Source organism: Brassica napus, chromosome C1 (assembly GCF_020379485.1).
Source record: "Brassica napus cultivar Da-Ae chromosome C1, Da-Ae, whole genome shotgun sequence".
Taxonomy (NCBI): Eukaryota; Viridiplantae; Streptophyta; class Magnoliopsida; order Brassicales; family Brassicaceae; genus Brassica; species Brassica napus.
In genome coordinates this window covers 29,688,376-29,705,413 of record NC_063444.1, presented here as the reverse complement: position 1 = coordinate 29,705,413, position 17,038 = coordinate 29,688,376, and the positions used below count along the sequence as shown (strand labels likewise).

At 34.9% G+C, this 17,038-nt stretch overlaps 3 long non-coding RNA genes across 3 annotated transcripts; all 3 read left to right on the top strand.

Annotated features, from left to right (window-relative positions):
• Positions 1 to 538: 538 nt before the first annotated feature.
• Positions 539 to 3,699, top strand: LOC111202306. The gene is made up of 2 exons (XR_002655265.2): positions 539 to 3,084; positions 3,243 to 3,699. It is a non-coding gene; the product is annotated as an uncharacterized LOC111202306 (long non-coding RNA).
• Positions 3,700 to 4,129: 430 nt separating this feature from the next.
• On the top strand, positions 4,130 to 10,136 carry LOC125580114. The gene is made up of 3 exons (XR_007317842.1): positions 4,130 to 8,812; positions 9,047 to 9,143; positions 9,216 to 10,136. It is a non-coding gene; the product is annotated as an uncharacterized LOC125580114 (long non-coding RNA).
• Positions 10,137 to 13,703: 3,567 nt separating this feature from the next.
• LOC125580947 lies at positions 13,704 to 16,392 on the top strand. Its single transcript, XR_007318665.1, has 2 exons — positions 13,704 to 15,326; positions 15,438 to 16,392. It is a non-coding gene; the product is annotated as an uncharacterized LOC125580947 (long non-coding RNA).
• The last annotated feature ends 646 nt before the right edge of the window (positions 16,393 to 17,038 follow it).

Here is a 17,038-nt window from a genome sequence, read left to right as displayed (position 1 = left end):
ATTTAATTGATGTATTAGCTTTAAGTAAAATCGGTTATCACCTGCCTAAAAATCTTATTGCATATGGTCTAATGTGTACATTCGTGTACTGTTTCCTTGAGCAGGATAAGCTGGAGAAGATGAAGCTCCGGCAGGATTACCGGAGCTTATGACACTCCAATCTCATAGGGACTGCTTCTACTAAGTACCATTGAGAACCTGCAACATTGGAAAGGGGCAGCACATGATAGGATAGTTTATTCAATGTAAATAGAATGCCCTAAAAGTTAACATTGAAGGGTGTATTTTCCATGTATCTTAATATATCTAAAGAGTTTTACATCAAACAAAAATCAAGTAATTCAGCTCGAGCAAGCATTCCCAATAAGTTGCATCCCAAAGTCCTGGCTCCATATGGTCAGAGTTACTAAGATCTTAAAATGATTTAGCATGGTCATAGTTTCTAAGATCTTAAAATGATTTAGCATACTTGAAAAGTAATGTGAGCACGCTTGAACAAACCAATAAAGTTCTGTTTGAATGCAAAACCTGTTTTTGAAGCACATCGATTGGGCAAGTATTAAAAGCAAGCAAGAAAAAGAAATATGGTAATAACATGAACACCAGTTTCTCAAACTTGACTCTAAACAAGAGTGAGCGAAGCTAACTACCACACCTCCTTGATGATTCTCTCACCTCCAACACAACTTCCTTAAAAAAAATTATGTCTACCCTATCATTTTAAAAATATGTTCCACTTTCAGATAATTTTGTTACATCTATACTATATAATTAAGAAAGTTAATTGAATCATTAATTCAAATTGGCACAAAACAATGATGAAACAAATAGTTTTTAAAATCAAATAATGTATAAACATATACAAATAATTTATTCCAAAAATGTTATAAAATAAATAGTGAAATTTTAGCTGAGAGATAACTTAAAATATATAATAAAACTAAACTTATTTATTTGTTTTCAGTAGTTTGGTGATATAAATAAATTTTTTTTAAAAACAAACCAAACTATTAAGTTAAAACAGTTTATTTTTCAAAGTATAAGAGCATTAAAATTTTGGATTAAAACAAAAATTTTAATATTTTATATTTGATGGATATACAATTTTTTGGATGAAACATTTACCAAACAATATTATATACTATTACTCCTATTTTAAAATAGTCAATAGATTTATAATTAACACCCGATCAAAAAAATAACAGCTGAGAAATTACATAAATGTAAAATCAAAAATAAAGTAAAATTTATCAGTTCAAAAAATCACAACGAAAACTCAAATCCATCACCATATGTTACACATTACCTTAGACATTTTAATTTTTTGAAAAGTAAAATGGTATAAAAAATTCAAATATATAAAGATGTAAAATGAGTTTCAAAAATAATAATAATAAAGATGTAAAATAAGTTTATAAGGTACAATCCGCGCGTAGCGCGGACAAGAATTCTAGTTATAATAAAAGTTATTTAATCGTTATAAATAGATATTGAAAACATAAATAAGCTATGTGTCTCTGACTCTCTATCATATTTTAAGTTTTGTGAAAACATTAAAAAGTTAAACAACAATGGCTAAGATATAGTTTATAACTTTTTGTATAGAAAAATTCAAAAGAAAGTGTCTTTAGAAAGTCCTTTGTCAAAAAAAAAAAAAAAGAAAAGAAAGTGTCTTTAGAGACTTATCTTTTATATAAAAGTGATTGTACTAGTCTTTAGAAACTTATCTTTTATATAAAAGTGATTGTACTAGTCTTTTAATTAGCGTTCAACAGAAACTCAAACACACAAAAAATACTAAGTTAAGAACAACAAAAAAGAAAGAAAGATCTGGTAGAAACTATGAAAAATACGTCACATAAGTTTTTTTACTTTGTTAGATATCTTACCACCAGATCCAGAACTAAGTATTAGATATCCAGTGTGTTCACTTTGTATGGTTGACGAGTTTCCGTATATAGGGGGTCAACTAGTAATATGAAAATAAGGTCAAATACATGGGGTATGTTTCTTGTAGACGATGATAATGATTCCAGTCAATAAATAAAGCTCAAACAGGATAGTTGAATGTGAAAGGACTCAATTTTGTGTTCAACACGACAATAACCAAATGTTGACCCAACTAAACTAGTGACGCCCTATCGTCTCTTACTCTTAGGCTGCAACCGGATGCACATATTTTGGAATAGAATTGTATGGAATGAGTTATTCACGAAGATTCCATAAAAATGTTACCATTTGAGATGAATTAAAAATAAAATGCAAGGAATGGAATGGAATATGTAGAATGCAATGGAATGTACTTGAAAAACATTCAGCAACAAAAAGTCTCGTGAATGCAAGGAATGAAAGGAATGAAAAATAAAATAAGAATTTTATATTAATTAGAGTTTTTATTTAATTTAAAATAAATCTATTTTCATTCCACTGCATTCCTGCAAATAACTACCATTCATGTTAAATAGATACTTATATTTCCATTCCATTTATTTTTATAATTGCTACTGTTCCATTTACTTGTATTCCATTTTTTTGAATTCATCTTATTCTTCGTATTCCTATAACTTAAAACCAGTTGCAGCCTTAGCCATTACGTCTTTAACTATATTTAGAGGGAATTTACTCCTTCTGAATTTGAAAAATTGATGTTTTATGATTTCCACATATATTAATAAAAATTAATTACATTTTTTTGTTTTTAGTTTTATTGCTTTCCAATAAAAATTTTCCATTTAGATTTTAGTTTTATTTATTTCTCGATAAAATATATATTCAAAGTTTAAAACATTAATTTTTTAAAGAATACATTTTAGATTTTTCTCTCTTTTCTTATTTTCTCTACCTTCTCTCTAAATCAAGGTCGCATCTTCGGTGGCCGGACGTCTTGTGCCACCAGTTACCAATTTTTTTTTTGTTTTTTTCTTTATGCTGTAAAATAACTCTTGGCTAGACGATTTCAGTTTCCGTGAGCGGATCTCTCTTTTCGCAAGGCGATTTTGTGGTGTTTCAACTTAAATCGGAGCCGTTTCTCACATCTCTTCACTCTTCTCCGCATTAAGTTGAATAATAAACTTCCGATCATAGGTGATTGGATTATCACAAAGCCTTTCACTTTGTTTTCCAACTTAATCCCGTTTGATTATATGTCAGATATTTTTTGTTTCACTGTTCACTTGCATCTCTTTCTTAAGAGAATCAGTCTGTTTTATTTGATTAGCTAGCCTCATATGGCTGTTTTACAGAGAATCTTGGATGAAAGTAGATCAAGTTTGATGGATCTGTTGAGTCTTGTTTGAAGCAGATTCAGGAGAGTTGGCGCTTTGAAGCGGTCCGACAAAAAGTTTATTTTCAATCTGACTCATAATTCCTCCAATCTAATCTCCGGTGAGCAAAAACTTCTACGTTTATGTAATCACGGCTTTGGTGAAAGGCAACTTTGTCAGTGGAGTACAAGAATTAAGCGCCAACTTCTGCGCTGGTTGGGCTGAGGAAGACATACCGGCGATTTGCTCTCATCGGCGGTGGATTCAAGGCGGTGTGCACGGGAAGAAAGCCAGTGTGTTGCCACGTTGCAGAAACTATATAATTGGCTTTTACGTTTGGTATTGTACTCCTCCTTGTTTTAAGGCCAAGTGTTTAGTGAAAAGGTTGACAAAAAACATTAATCTTTTAAATACAAAAATGAAATCTAAAACATCATTCTTTAAAATATGTAGAAAATATTACGGACAAATCTCCAAAACAGCATTTTTCTAAGTTTATATCACAAAAATAGCACTCCAAAACTAAAATGACCAAAATAGCACATTTCTAAGTTTATCTTTTGAAAATTTTAATTTTTTTATTTTTCAAAATTTGAAATCTTATCTCCAAAACCTCATTTCTAAACTCTAAACCCTAAACCCTAAACTCTAAACCCTAAACCCTAAACCCTAAATTCTAAACCCTAAACCCTAAACCCTAAATTCTAAACCCTAAACCCTAAACCCTAAACCCTAATCTATAAACCCTAAACCCTAAACTCTAAACCATAAACCCTAAACCCTAAATCCTAAACCCCACCCTTTAACTCTAAACCCTAAATTTGTGACTTTTGATAAAACATTAAGTGCTATTTTTGTGATTTTTGACCTTAAATGCTAGTTTGGGAACAAAAACTTGATTTAGTGCTATTTTTGTTTTTTTCTCAAATATTAATTTACAATAATTTTTCTCAGCTATTTAACTATTTGGATGTTTGACAACAAAACTTTAGGTTTTTCTTTTATAATTATGCAACCGTGTTTTGTCATCCCAATGGACCAAAACAAAATAAGATTCACATTGTACTTTGACCTATACAAGATATACAGATTATCATTTATTAAATATATATATATAGTATGATATACTCTTTGTAATTCATGCAGACGACCATCTATAACCAGTATGTTCTCTAATTATATAGGTCTGTAATTAATGCACAAGTGTAAACAAATTGTACGGGTCATTTTGATTTTATATTAGGGTTATTTTGTATAATGTCCATACTGAGGCAAAAAAAAAAAAATGATATGTAAGGATCACACGCTCGGATGTAACTTATATTTTAAAATGACAATTTTATCATTTATAACGTTTGGCCATAACGTCCGTGAAATACAAGGTCCTTATGAATGGAGAGCCAAGAGGAAATATTGTTCCAGGTAGAAGTTTACGCTAAGGAGATTCCTTGTTTCCTTTCATTTTTATTCTATGCACGGAAGCGCTCGTTAGCCTTCTTAATCATGCAGAGAACCAGGGGAAGATAACAGGGATGCGTGTCACACGCGCGTGTCTGTCGGTATCCCACCTTATCTTTGCTGATGATAGCCTTTTCTTCTGTAAGGCGGAGCCCCGTGAATGTGAAGAAGTAATGAAAGTAGTCAAGAGATACGGCAAAGCGTCTGGACAATGTATTAATTTTGATAAGTCATCCTTACTCTTTGGTAAGCGGATTAATGCGACCACGAGACAAGAGCTTAAAGATGTGCTTGGAATACAGAATGATGGAGGAATGAGAACTTACCTTGGTATCCCAGAAGACATAAGTGAATGGATGGACAGGAAGATGACTCTCCAAAGGTGGGAAGGAAGTGTTGATTAAATCTATTCTGCTCGCTCTACCGACATACGTTATGTCTACTTTTCTACTCCCTTTGGAGATATGTGAAAATCTTGCCAGTGCCATTGCACAATTCTGGTGGAGTTCAAATCCACCAAAAAGAGGAATACATTGGGCGAAGTGGGAAAAAGTCTGTTTACCCAAAGAGGAGGGTGGAATCGGTTTTCGAATGATCCATGAGTTCAATATGGCCCTTTTGGCTAAACAACTATGGAGGCTACTTCAATTCCCTGATTCTCTGGTTGCACGGGTATTAAGAGGAAGATACTATAGATTGAGTTCTCCACTAAGAGTGAATAATGCTACAAGCCCATCCTATGTGTGGACAAGCATTACAGCCGCAAGGAAGTTGCTACTACTAGGGATCAGACAGAAGATACATACAGGGTACGAAGTTAAGGTGTGGGAGGATCCATGGATTCCAACGACCCCTGCGAGACCAGCTGTCCCCGTAGCGCCAGTTATGCACCCAAATATGAGAGTCAGTGATCTTATTGATCAGGTATCGAAGGAGTGGGATGTTGGTTTATTGGAAAATTATGTTACCCCTGGAGACATACCTCTCATAAGGAGTTTAGCCATAAGTTCAACCCATCGTCGGGATTCTTTCTGTTGGAACTACACAAGGAATGGCCAATATACGGTTAAATCTGGATATTGGCTGGCATAGAATGTATTAACACCAGCGGTAGAGAAGGAAATTGTAGAGCCAAGCATCAAAAAGCTCCAAGCCTTCGCTTGGAAGATAAAGGCGCCGAAAAAGATATGTCATCTTATTTGGCAACTATTAACTGGTCATGTGGCAGTAACGAGGAACTTAACAAGACGTAATATGAGGTGTGACAACTATTGTCCAAGATGCGGAGAATTAGAAGAAACTGTGACCCATGCATTTTTTGAATGCCCGCCTGCTCTTCAAGTCTGGTCATTATCATCGACTCCAACAAGCCCGGATATATTTCCAGTATCAAGCGTCTACACGAACATGGATTATTTGTTATGGAGAAAGAATAGCATCATTGAGCCGGAATAAGATAGGGATCCTTATCCCTGGTTGCTATGGTATATTTGGAAGGCTAGGAACAACAAACTCTTCAGAGGTATAGATAGAGATCCCTTGGAGCTAGTTCGACATGCAGAGAGTGAATGCCAGGCCTGGTTTAATGCTAACGATGTACAACCAGTGGTCCAACCAGTGGTACAAGATAATATTTCTGAGGTAGACCAAGCCATAAGCTTGGGTAACATATGCTTGTTAGATGGATCTTGGACATCTTCTGCTCACATTAGTGGCTGCGGCTGGGTATGGATGGACAGCGCGGAGAACACTCAACTTATGGGAACAAAGAATTTCACTCGACTCGAATCAGCCTTGCATTCGGAAGTAGAAGCATTGCGGTGGGCAATGGAGAATATGCTTCAATACTCAACATGTCAACGCTTCGGGACAGATTGTAAGGAGCTGATTGCAATGATAAAAGATCCACATGCTTGGCCAAGCTTTGCAACAGAATTGGAGAGGATAGAGACGCTACAGATATGCTTCCTGGAATTCAACATCATTCATGTTCCACAGGCGCGAAATCAGATTTCAGATTTTCTAGCTAAAACAACAAAATCCTTCCATAGGGAGTTATTTTTTATTGGTTGTTCTATTCCGGTTTGGTTACCCAGACCACCTCAAGCTTGAGTAATAGAATAGCCTTTTGACGTCAAAAAAAAAAAAAAAAAAAAAAAAACGTTTGGCCATAACATCTACGCACGATACACTTCAGTTTTAAATATAGACATATAGAATATAATAGTATATTACGGAAATAATATACAAGTACTAGTTCATAATGATTATATTTGAGAAAGTGAAGAAAATAACAGAAGAAGAAGAGTGAGAAGGAGGAGGCATAATATATTGTATCAACAAAATAGAATAGTATACGATAATATTACGATAGATATTGGGTTGAATGAAAAAGGAAACTAGCAAATTTTATAACATATTTAGGGTCCGAATAGCTACATATGGAAGAACTATGGAATAAATGTGGTGCATTCCTTAATTAAGGTAACAAAAACATATATCTATATAAATATATGTAGAGATTTTTTTATTATACTGCGTGCGGTGCGGTTTGTAAACATTTGGACCTTTAGATTTTTGTGACTTTATTTGCATAAAGTTTTAGACTAACCAATTCATACCAGTGGTCTTCAATTGTTTATATAACCATGAAATCTTATTTTGTGTTATCATCGGGAAAATAGTATATAGCATGTGAAGAATTTCAATTTATATTCATATTTTTAAGAAATATATATCCGTTGAAAAAAAACAAACTATAATATATATAGAAGAATCTAAATATATTTTTCAGTATAATTTTTGGTTTATAAAAATTTGTATTAGAAAGATTAAAGACAAAGCACTGTAGATGAGGTGTAATTTTTAGTAACATAAGAAATAAAAGTAAAAGAGAGAGATGAAAAATGAGAGTTGGAGAGTTCATTTGTACATCTTACTCACGTGAGAGTGAAATGTATTTTCGTCTAACTACTCAATAATATATAATGTATCATATCTATAATTTTGTTATGGTTATTTTCCTAATTAAAGGTTTTTAATGGTTGTTGATATCAGTTTCCCTTTATCTATCTATCTATAATAATAAAGTTACATTTTCTCCTTTCTCCTGCTGTCACGTCATCAAGAAGGAGAGGGCAAAAACTGCCACGTGGACTCATAAAAATACCGAAGACGTCTTTGATTTTGAGTTGAGGTTTGCCGTGAGTTGGTATTTTGGTTTCAATTTGCAGATGGGCTTTTAGAAACCCTTTTATAAAGCCTAACACAAATCAAGGGAAAATCAAGGGTTCTTCTTCCTCTTCTGCAATCAGCAGCCGATATACCAGAAAACTCAAGCATCCATCTTCTCATTGTAACGTATCACCTCGCATTAATAGGCCTCTGGTCTTCGGCGATTTATTCACTTAGTTCATTCAAGACCTGAATCAAAAACTAAAAGGTCGTGTCGTTCTCACAATCGTCTTCTTCGATAGATCAAGGGTTCTTCGTGTGATTTCATTCACGATATGATTCTTCTGGATGCTAAGGTGATTCTGTTATTTAAATTCATGTTCATCATTGTTCTGAACACACGGTAGTGTTTAGATTCATATTTATCAGAATTATACTTTTGGTACTATTTTTTTTCTCTTTACGAAATGGTTTGAATCCTGTTGTTTATTATTATTATTATTTTTGTAATCGTTTTCAAGCAACACTCATTCCAGCCACTATCACAGGCGACTCTTGAAGGCGGGTTCTATATACTTTTCACGTCTAAATATATTCGATTTCAGAATCTGAACTGAAATTTGCCTGTTTGCTTAGTAATTGGTGAGGACTAGGTTGACTTTAGTCTTAGGATTGCTTCCCTAGATTCACACAAGTTGTGATTATAAAAATGGAAACAGCTTTCTTTTCTCGGTTTCAAGAATCAGAAGCACTAAGTTGTTTTTGATTTTTTTTTGTTTTAGTGTCCTAAACCATTTTGGGTTTTTGTTATTTTTCTCTGTTGTTACAGGGAAGATCACCGATCAGATCTGCAAAGGATTTAGAGGAAAACGTCTCCTGAGCGGCTCAACCCGACTGCCGATTCTTACACCAACCACGTAAGTTCTCCAATTTAAGTTTTAAAGCACAATGCCATTAAATGTTTTACTAGCCTTCCAGTCTATTTATCTTGAAGGCAGATGGAGTTTTGAGTGGTTTGGATACAACACCATGAGTCACTTTCTGCTTGGTCTATATTTGAGTCAATTTTCTTACTTTGTATCTTGGTTATAGACAGTCAGTTTATATCTTGAGATTCTAAACATTCTTATATCTTTTTGGGACTGTGGCAGGAGGTTTCCTTCATCATTAGTGAGTCTATCAAATATGGACATTGTCATTAAGGAGGCTAGCGCAAAGGAAACCACTGACGTCAAACAACTAAACATGGTATAAAATTTTCCTGGATAAGACTTGGATATATATAAGCAGACTCTTATTTTTTTATAACTTTCTGCGTAGATATAAAATGAAGTCGGAATTAACACTGAACAGGCCTGTAAGGCTGACGGAAGAGTATTTATAGGGAATGCTTGAATCGCCAACTGTATTGAAGAAGAAGTTTCTGATCAACTGAGAGGTTTACATGGTCAAGCTACCACGGCGATGCTGCAGCTTCCTGAACCTGTTGCGGACACTCTACCAAATGGTCTAAGAGTTCCAGAGTTCCACTTGGTAAGCCATACTAAGCCACATTCTAACATTTTCCCTCCTCACATTTAACATTGTAACCTTGCGATGTTGTTGTTCTCGGCTTTCAGGTGTATCTTAATCGATATTCTTCATTATATCTTAATGTAAATTATCTTTTTCACCTTTGACAGTTTACTGTGAATGCAAGTTAAATCTTCATGCGCTGTCTCGGCATCGTCTTTAGCCAATGCAAACTTTCACAATAAAAGATACACAACCTCAACTGTATGCTTCATAGACATCATTGGATTTGTTGGTGAGATCAATTCCACCTTGAGATCAAGTCCACCTTCAATGACCATGAGCAACAACTCAATGGATCATGGTTAACCTCTAGATTGACATGTACAATCCTTTCTTCATTAACACTGATTTGTTTGCATATTACAATGTTTTTTAAAACCTGAATCCCAAACTCTTCAACAAGTACAAAACCTCCACTGCAGCGAGAGAATTAGTATGTCCAACAATAGAGTTCATAAAAATCATCTTCACCATTTACTTCCTTTTACATTCAAGCTTTCAAGTTTCACTGTGATTTTCTATTATAAGTCCACATTTTCTGCTATTAAACAGTACACTGAAAGCAATAACTATATGAATGTGCTACAACAAAATTAATTAGCTCTTTGCGTCCATATTTTCTAAGTAAGACGGCATCTCCTCATGAAATCTATCTAACTCAAAACGTCCTCGACACATTTTTACTACACCAGAAAAAAAAAGAGTTAACAACAGAGTTAAAAGAGAAGCTAAAGAAATAACCATCAATCGAACATGATGATCTTATTTATGGAAAATAAACTTCTATGCAACATGATTCGCTCATAATTACACTTCTACGTAACGGCTCCCTTTAACTTACATCCAGGCAAGAAGATATCATAAAGACCATGTCTTCCCAGTTCTCACAGTACCGTGCAAAGGCCCAAACAATGATTCAGGCCAATAATAAAATAGCTCCCATTTAATTTTATAATGGTATTATACTGCGTGCGGTGCGGTTTGTAAACATTTGGACCTTTAGAGTTTTGTGACTTTATTTGCATAAAGTGTTAGACTAACCAATTCATACCAGCGGTCTTCAATTGTTTATATAACCATGAAATTTTATTTCGTGTTATCATCGGGAAAATAGTAAGCATGTGAAGAATTTCAATTTATATTCATATTTTTAAGAAATATATATCCGTTGAAAAAAAGCAAACTATAATATATATAGAAGAATCTAAATATATTTTTCAGTATAATTTTTGGTTTATAAAAATTTGTATTAGAAAGATTAAAGACAAAGCACTGTAGATGGGGTGTAATTTTTAGTAACATAAGAAATAAAAGTAAAAGAGAGAGATGAAAAATGAGAGTTGGAGAGTTCATTTGTACATCTTACTCATGTGAGAGTGAAATGTATTTTCGTCTAACTACTCAATAATATATAATGTATCATATCCATAATTTTGTTATGGTTATTTCCCTAATTAAAGGTTTTTTAATGGTTGTTGATACCAGTTTCCCTTTATCTATCTATCTATAATAATAAAGTTACATTTTCTCCTTTCTCCTGCTGCCACGTCATCAAGAAGGAGAGGGCAAAAACTGCCAGACGTCTTTGATTTTGAGCTGAGGTTTGCCGTGAGTTGGTATTTTGGTTTCAATTTGCAGATGGGCTTTTAGAAACCCTTTTATAAAGCCCAACACAAATCAAGGGCAAATCAAGGGTTCTTCTTCCTCTTCTGCAATCAGCAGCCGATATACCAGAAAACTCAAGTATCCATCTTCTCATTGTAACGTATCACCTCGCATTAATAGGCCTCTGGTCTTCTGCGATTTATTCACTTAGTTCATTCAAGACCTGAATCAAAAACTAAAAGGTCTTGTCGTTCTCACAATCGTCTTCTTCGATAGATCAAGGGTTCTTCGTGTGATTTCATTCACGATATGATTCTTCTGGATGCTAAGGTGATTCTGTTATTTAAATTCATGTTCATCATTGTTCTGAACACACGGTAGTGTTTAGATTCATTTTTATCAGAATTATACTTTTGGTACTATTTTTTTTCTCTTTACGAAATGGTTTGAATCCTGTTGTTTATTATTATTATTATTTTTGTAATCGTTTTCAAGCAACACTCATTCCAGCCACTATCACAGGCGACTCTTGAAGGCGGGTTCTATATACTTTTCACGTCTAAATATATTCGATTTCAGAATCTGAACTGAAATTTGCATGTTTGCTTAGTAATTGGTGAGGACTAGGTTGACTTTAGTCTTAGGATTGCTTCCCTAGATTCACACAAGTTGTGATTATAAAAATGGAAACAGCTTTCTTTTCTCGGTTTCAAGAATCAGAAGCACTAAGTTGTTTTTGATTTTTCTTTGTTTTAGTGTCTTAAACCATTTTGGGTTTTTGTTATTTTTCTCTGTTGTTACAGGGAGATCACCGATCAGATCTGCAAAGGATTTAGAGGAAAACGTCTCCTGAGCGGCTCAACCCGACTGCCGATTCTTACACCAACCACGTAAGTTCTCCAATTTAAGTTTTAAAGCACAATGCCATTAAATGTTTTACTAGCCTTCCAGTCTATTTATCTTGAAGGCAGATGGAGTTTTGAGTGGTTTGGATACAACACCATGAGTCACTTTCTGCTTGGTCTATATTTGAGTCAATTTTCTTACTTTGTATCTTGGTTATAGACAGTCAGTTTATATCTTGAGATTCTAAACATTCTTATATCTTTTTGGGACTGTGGCAGGAGGTTTCCTTCATCATTAGCGAGTCTATCAACTATGGACATTGTCATTAAGGAGGCTAGCGCAAAGGAAACCACTGACGTCAAACAGCTAAACATGGTATAAAATTTTCCTGGATAAGACTTGGATATATATAAGCAGACTCTTATTTTTTTTATAACTTTCTGCGTAGATATAAAATGAAGTCGAAATTAACGCTGAACAGGCCTGTAAGGCTGACGGAAGAGTATTTATAGGGAATGCTTGAATCGCCAACTGTATTGAAGAAGAAGTTTCTGATCAACTGAGAGGTTTACATGGTCAAGCTACCACGGCGATGCTGCAGCTTCCTGAACCTGTTGCGGACACTCTACCAAATGGTCTAAGAGTTCCAGAGTTCCACTTGGTAAGCCATACTAAGCCACATTCTAACATTTTCCCTCCTCACATTTAACATTGTAACCTTGCGATGTTGTTGTTCTCGGCTTTCAGGTGTATCTTAATCGATATTCTTCATTATATCTTAATGTAAATTATCTTTTTCACCTTTGACAGTTTACTGTGAATGCAAGTTAAATCTTCATGCGCTGTCTCGGCATCGTCTTTAGCCAATGCAAACTTTCACAATAAAAGATACGCAACCTCAACTGTATGCTTCATAGACATCATTGGATTTGTTGGTGAGATCAAGTCCACCTTGAGATCAAGTCCACCTTCAATGACCATGAGCAACAACTCAATGGATCATGGTTAACCTCTAGATTGACATGTACAATCCTTTCTTCATTAACACTGATTTGTTTGCATATTACAATGTTTTTTAAAACCTGAATCCCGAACTCTTCAACAAGTAAAAAACCTCCACTGCAGCGAGAGAATTAGTATGTCCAACAATAGAATTCATAAAAATCATCTTCACCATTTACTTCCTTTTACATTCAAGCTTTCAAGTTTCACTGTGATTTTCTATTATAAGTCCACATTTTCTGCTATTAAACAGTACACTGAAAGCAATAACTATATGAATGTGCTACAACAAAATTAATTAGCTCTTTGCGTCCATATTTTCTAAGTAAGACGGCATCTCCTCATGAAATCTATCTAACTCAAAACGTCCTCGACACATTTTTACTACACCAGAAAAAAAAAGTTAACAACAGAGTTAAAAGAGAAGCTAAAGAAATAACCATCAATCCAACATGATGATCTTATTTATGGAAAATAAACTTCTATGCAACATGATTCGCTCATAATTACACTTCTACATAACGGCTCCCTTTAACTTACACCCAGGCAAGAAGATATCATAAAGACCATGTCTTCCCAGTTCTCACAGTACCGTGCAAAGGCCCAAACAATGATTCAGGCCAATAATAAAATAGCTCCCGTTTAATTTTATAATGGTACATAATTAAATCACAAACCCCCCCCCCCCCCCCCCCCCCCACACACACACACACACACAAAATTCAAAGGTGAAATAAATTCAGTAGCATCGGTTATAGAAAAAACAATTCGTAAGTAAATCACATTATTAACTTTCATTTCCAAAATATATGCCAAGAAAGCACAATCACAAATTAAACTCCCACCATAACGGCAAATATCAAACAAATATTTGATATACATCTCAATAACTACGCCGTGATTCACTCTCACATAATATAACATGTCACCAATAAATTGACAAACACATCCCCGACCTTAATAACAAACGCAAAAAAGGAAAAAAAACTCACAATGTCCCATTCTCTTTGGCTATCTCTATATTGTACTTGAAATATTGGATACACTCGAATGGAAAACAGATAAAACTCGCATCGAAGTCGCTTCTATAAATGCTGGAAACGGACCAAAAGTTATATTCATGGAGTGAGAGTCACCTGACTAGATTGCTATCTGACCAATTATAGATGCAGAAGAAAAACAATAATATGTCAATGATCCAACATAAATAATTGATGTGACACATGATATGATGCTACCACTATAAGTAAATGACAAAATTTATTTCTGTATTTGAGTGAAATATAATTAAAAAAAATTCTAGAATACCTTTTCCCTTCTGCTAACAAAACAAATTCTGACTAACACCAAACAAAAAAATTCGAGAAGATAAAACATGCTAGATTAGCCAAAGGCAATGTGATTTTCATATTTGGTTCAGAATTTTTTTGAATAAAAACATTGTTAGAAACACATTCATAATCCCGGATGTAATACATTCATATTAACTAAAATCAAACATAAAACTTTAACACACAATTAAAAAATATATTAAAATACTACACATATAGTCTCATGTAAGTGCAAAAAAAAGATAAAATATTTCTATTAAAATAATATAACTGAAACGAATACTGATAATTGAATAGTATAATGTCATAAAATATAGTTGATAACAAATAAAAATCTAAACACGTAAAAATTATAAAAAAATATCAGATGTTAACAAAATAAATATATGTATATATATTAGCAAACTACAAACAAATTATATTAATTATATTTAATTTAAAGAATTTTTCAAATGTTTTATACAACAAAAGTACATTTTAATATAAAATAATTTCAATGCAAACTCACCCGCCCCTAGGGCGGACTAACCCCTAGTATTATCTATAAATCATTATTTTAGTGATTGGCCTATACAAGATAGACAAATCAGGTATTTCCAGTTTGAGATTAATATTGTATATCAATAGGTGGTTAAAGATAGCAAGGAGAAAAAAAATTATTACATAAAATAAAGCGGATCTTTCTCTCTTCTGACGAAGCTCCGCCATCACCGTGTCTCCGCTCTCAGCTGCCCACCAGCATCTCATCCGACGTCGGCTTCTCAGCCATCTTGCTGCTCCGAATCCGTGAAGCTGATGAAGAAAAAAAAAGCCCAAATCATCTTCTGGTGTGCAGTCTACCCCGAAGACCTATTCTTTGGGGAAAGCTATCTCCGTTCGCTCAATTTTTCCAGATCCGTCTACCTCGTTCTCAAAGGTTGCTTGCGATATCCTATTAAACATGCTTGCTGACCCAGTAGCTCAGCAATACCTAGGACAAAATTATTTGGTTACCCCTCCCACGGATTCTCCTTCAAAAAAGATAGCGATCGCCAATATAGTAGCAAATCCATCTTCGCAAAGCACCATCGAGGTAAGTCTGGAAGCTAAAATCCAATTAAAATTCGTTCTCCCTGCTTCTACCGACAACGCTAACCTAACGAAAGAGAAGACTAATGATATTTCTGTAAATACTTATGCTCAGGTGCTAAAACTTAGCTTCTGCTGATGCCAAGATAGAATCTTTGAGCTCGCGGCACTATTGTGGACTATGCTCCATAGCTCGACTCACACAAAATTTCTACTCAGTTGGATGCTCAACCGTCAACAAACAGTCGCTCTAAATCTCATTGGTTCTAGAAGCAAGGAAGACTCCTTGAATTTCTCAGCCAAGCAGAACAAGGTATCAAGTACTAAGGAAGCTGACCCGACTGACACATGGCGTGCTCATGCAAAGGGGACAGGCAAGCCACTAAATGAATCAGGGTACGCGTTCACGTTATTTTCAAGGGAGTCTTGGCCTAAAGCAAAGAGATCGCAATATTGTATAATGGACGATAAGTTATACAAATGTAGCCACACAGAACCTTACCTCGCTAGTGTGCACGTATAAGAAGCCTTACCCATCATGAAAGATATGCATGATGGCCGATGCGGGTTTCACTCTAGAGGTCGAACTCTCCCCCTGCGCATTAAAAAGAAATGATATTTTTGGCCAACTATGGCCAAGGATTGCGAGGGATACTCCCTTAAATGCAAAATGACAGCTCAATGTGCCAATACTCCGGATGCTAACAGAACTGTTATCATCTGTATATAATAGGCCCGGTGGTATATTCAGGACCAAGGCAACTCTGATACTTGCTTGTCTTGATTGATAATTTCACCTAGTTGATCGAGGCCGAAGCCTACCATAAAATGGAGAATCTCGATATGCACGACTTTGTATGGAAGGACATTATTTTCCGTCATGGAATTCTCTACGAGACTGTCACCAATAACAGACCTCAATTCATTTCCAAGAATTTGTAGCATTGTGAAAACTCTGGAAAATCAAACTGACGACCTCGACCTAGTACTACCCTTAAGGGAACAGACAGACCGAGGTAGCAAATAAGTGAATCTTATATAACATTAAGAAGCGTTTAAACTATATAAAAGAGGCATGGTTGTCAGGGCTTCCATGAGTCTTATGAGCGTGTCGTACAACTCCCCATAAGGCAACACACGAAACACCATTCTATCTGGCTTAATGGGATAGAAGCTGTCATACCTGCCGAAATAGCGATATGAAGCTTAAGGGGGAGTATAAGCACTCTGAACCGAAAATGCTCCGTCATCAGCTATATTTCATCAACACACATCGACATCAAGGTCTAATCCGGATTCAAGACTACCAACAAGCAGCCTGTCACTTCTGCAATTTAAGAGTTAAACAACGATGATTTGTAGTAAGCGATCTAGTACTGAAAAAAAAGTCGGCGATAACACGGATAGAGGCGCCGAAAAACTAGTGATAAATTAGGAATTTCCCTACCGAGTACCAAAGTAGTTCGCCTGGCGTCTACGAACTCTTCGATGACAAATGGAACATACCGGTCCCAAGGTCTTGAAATTCTTTCAACCTCAAACTATATCACCACTGAGAATGATCTTAATAATAGAACTACGTATAGGCTGGATCCCTTAAAAGAGTATGTAGGAAGCTCTACCCAAAGAGTGCAGTCACTCCATCCTTTGATTGCACATAAACCAACTCTCAGAATACTAAAATTGTGTTCCCAAGCTCAGTACTTAGCTCGCAAA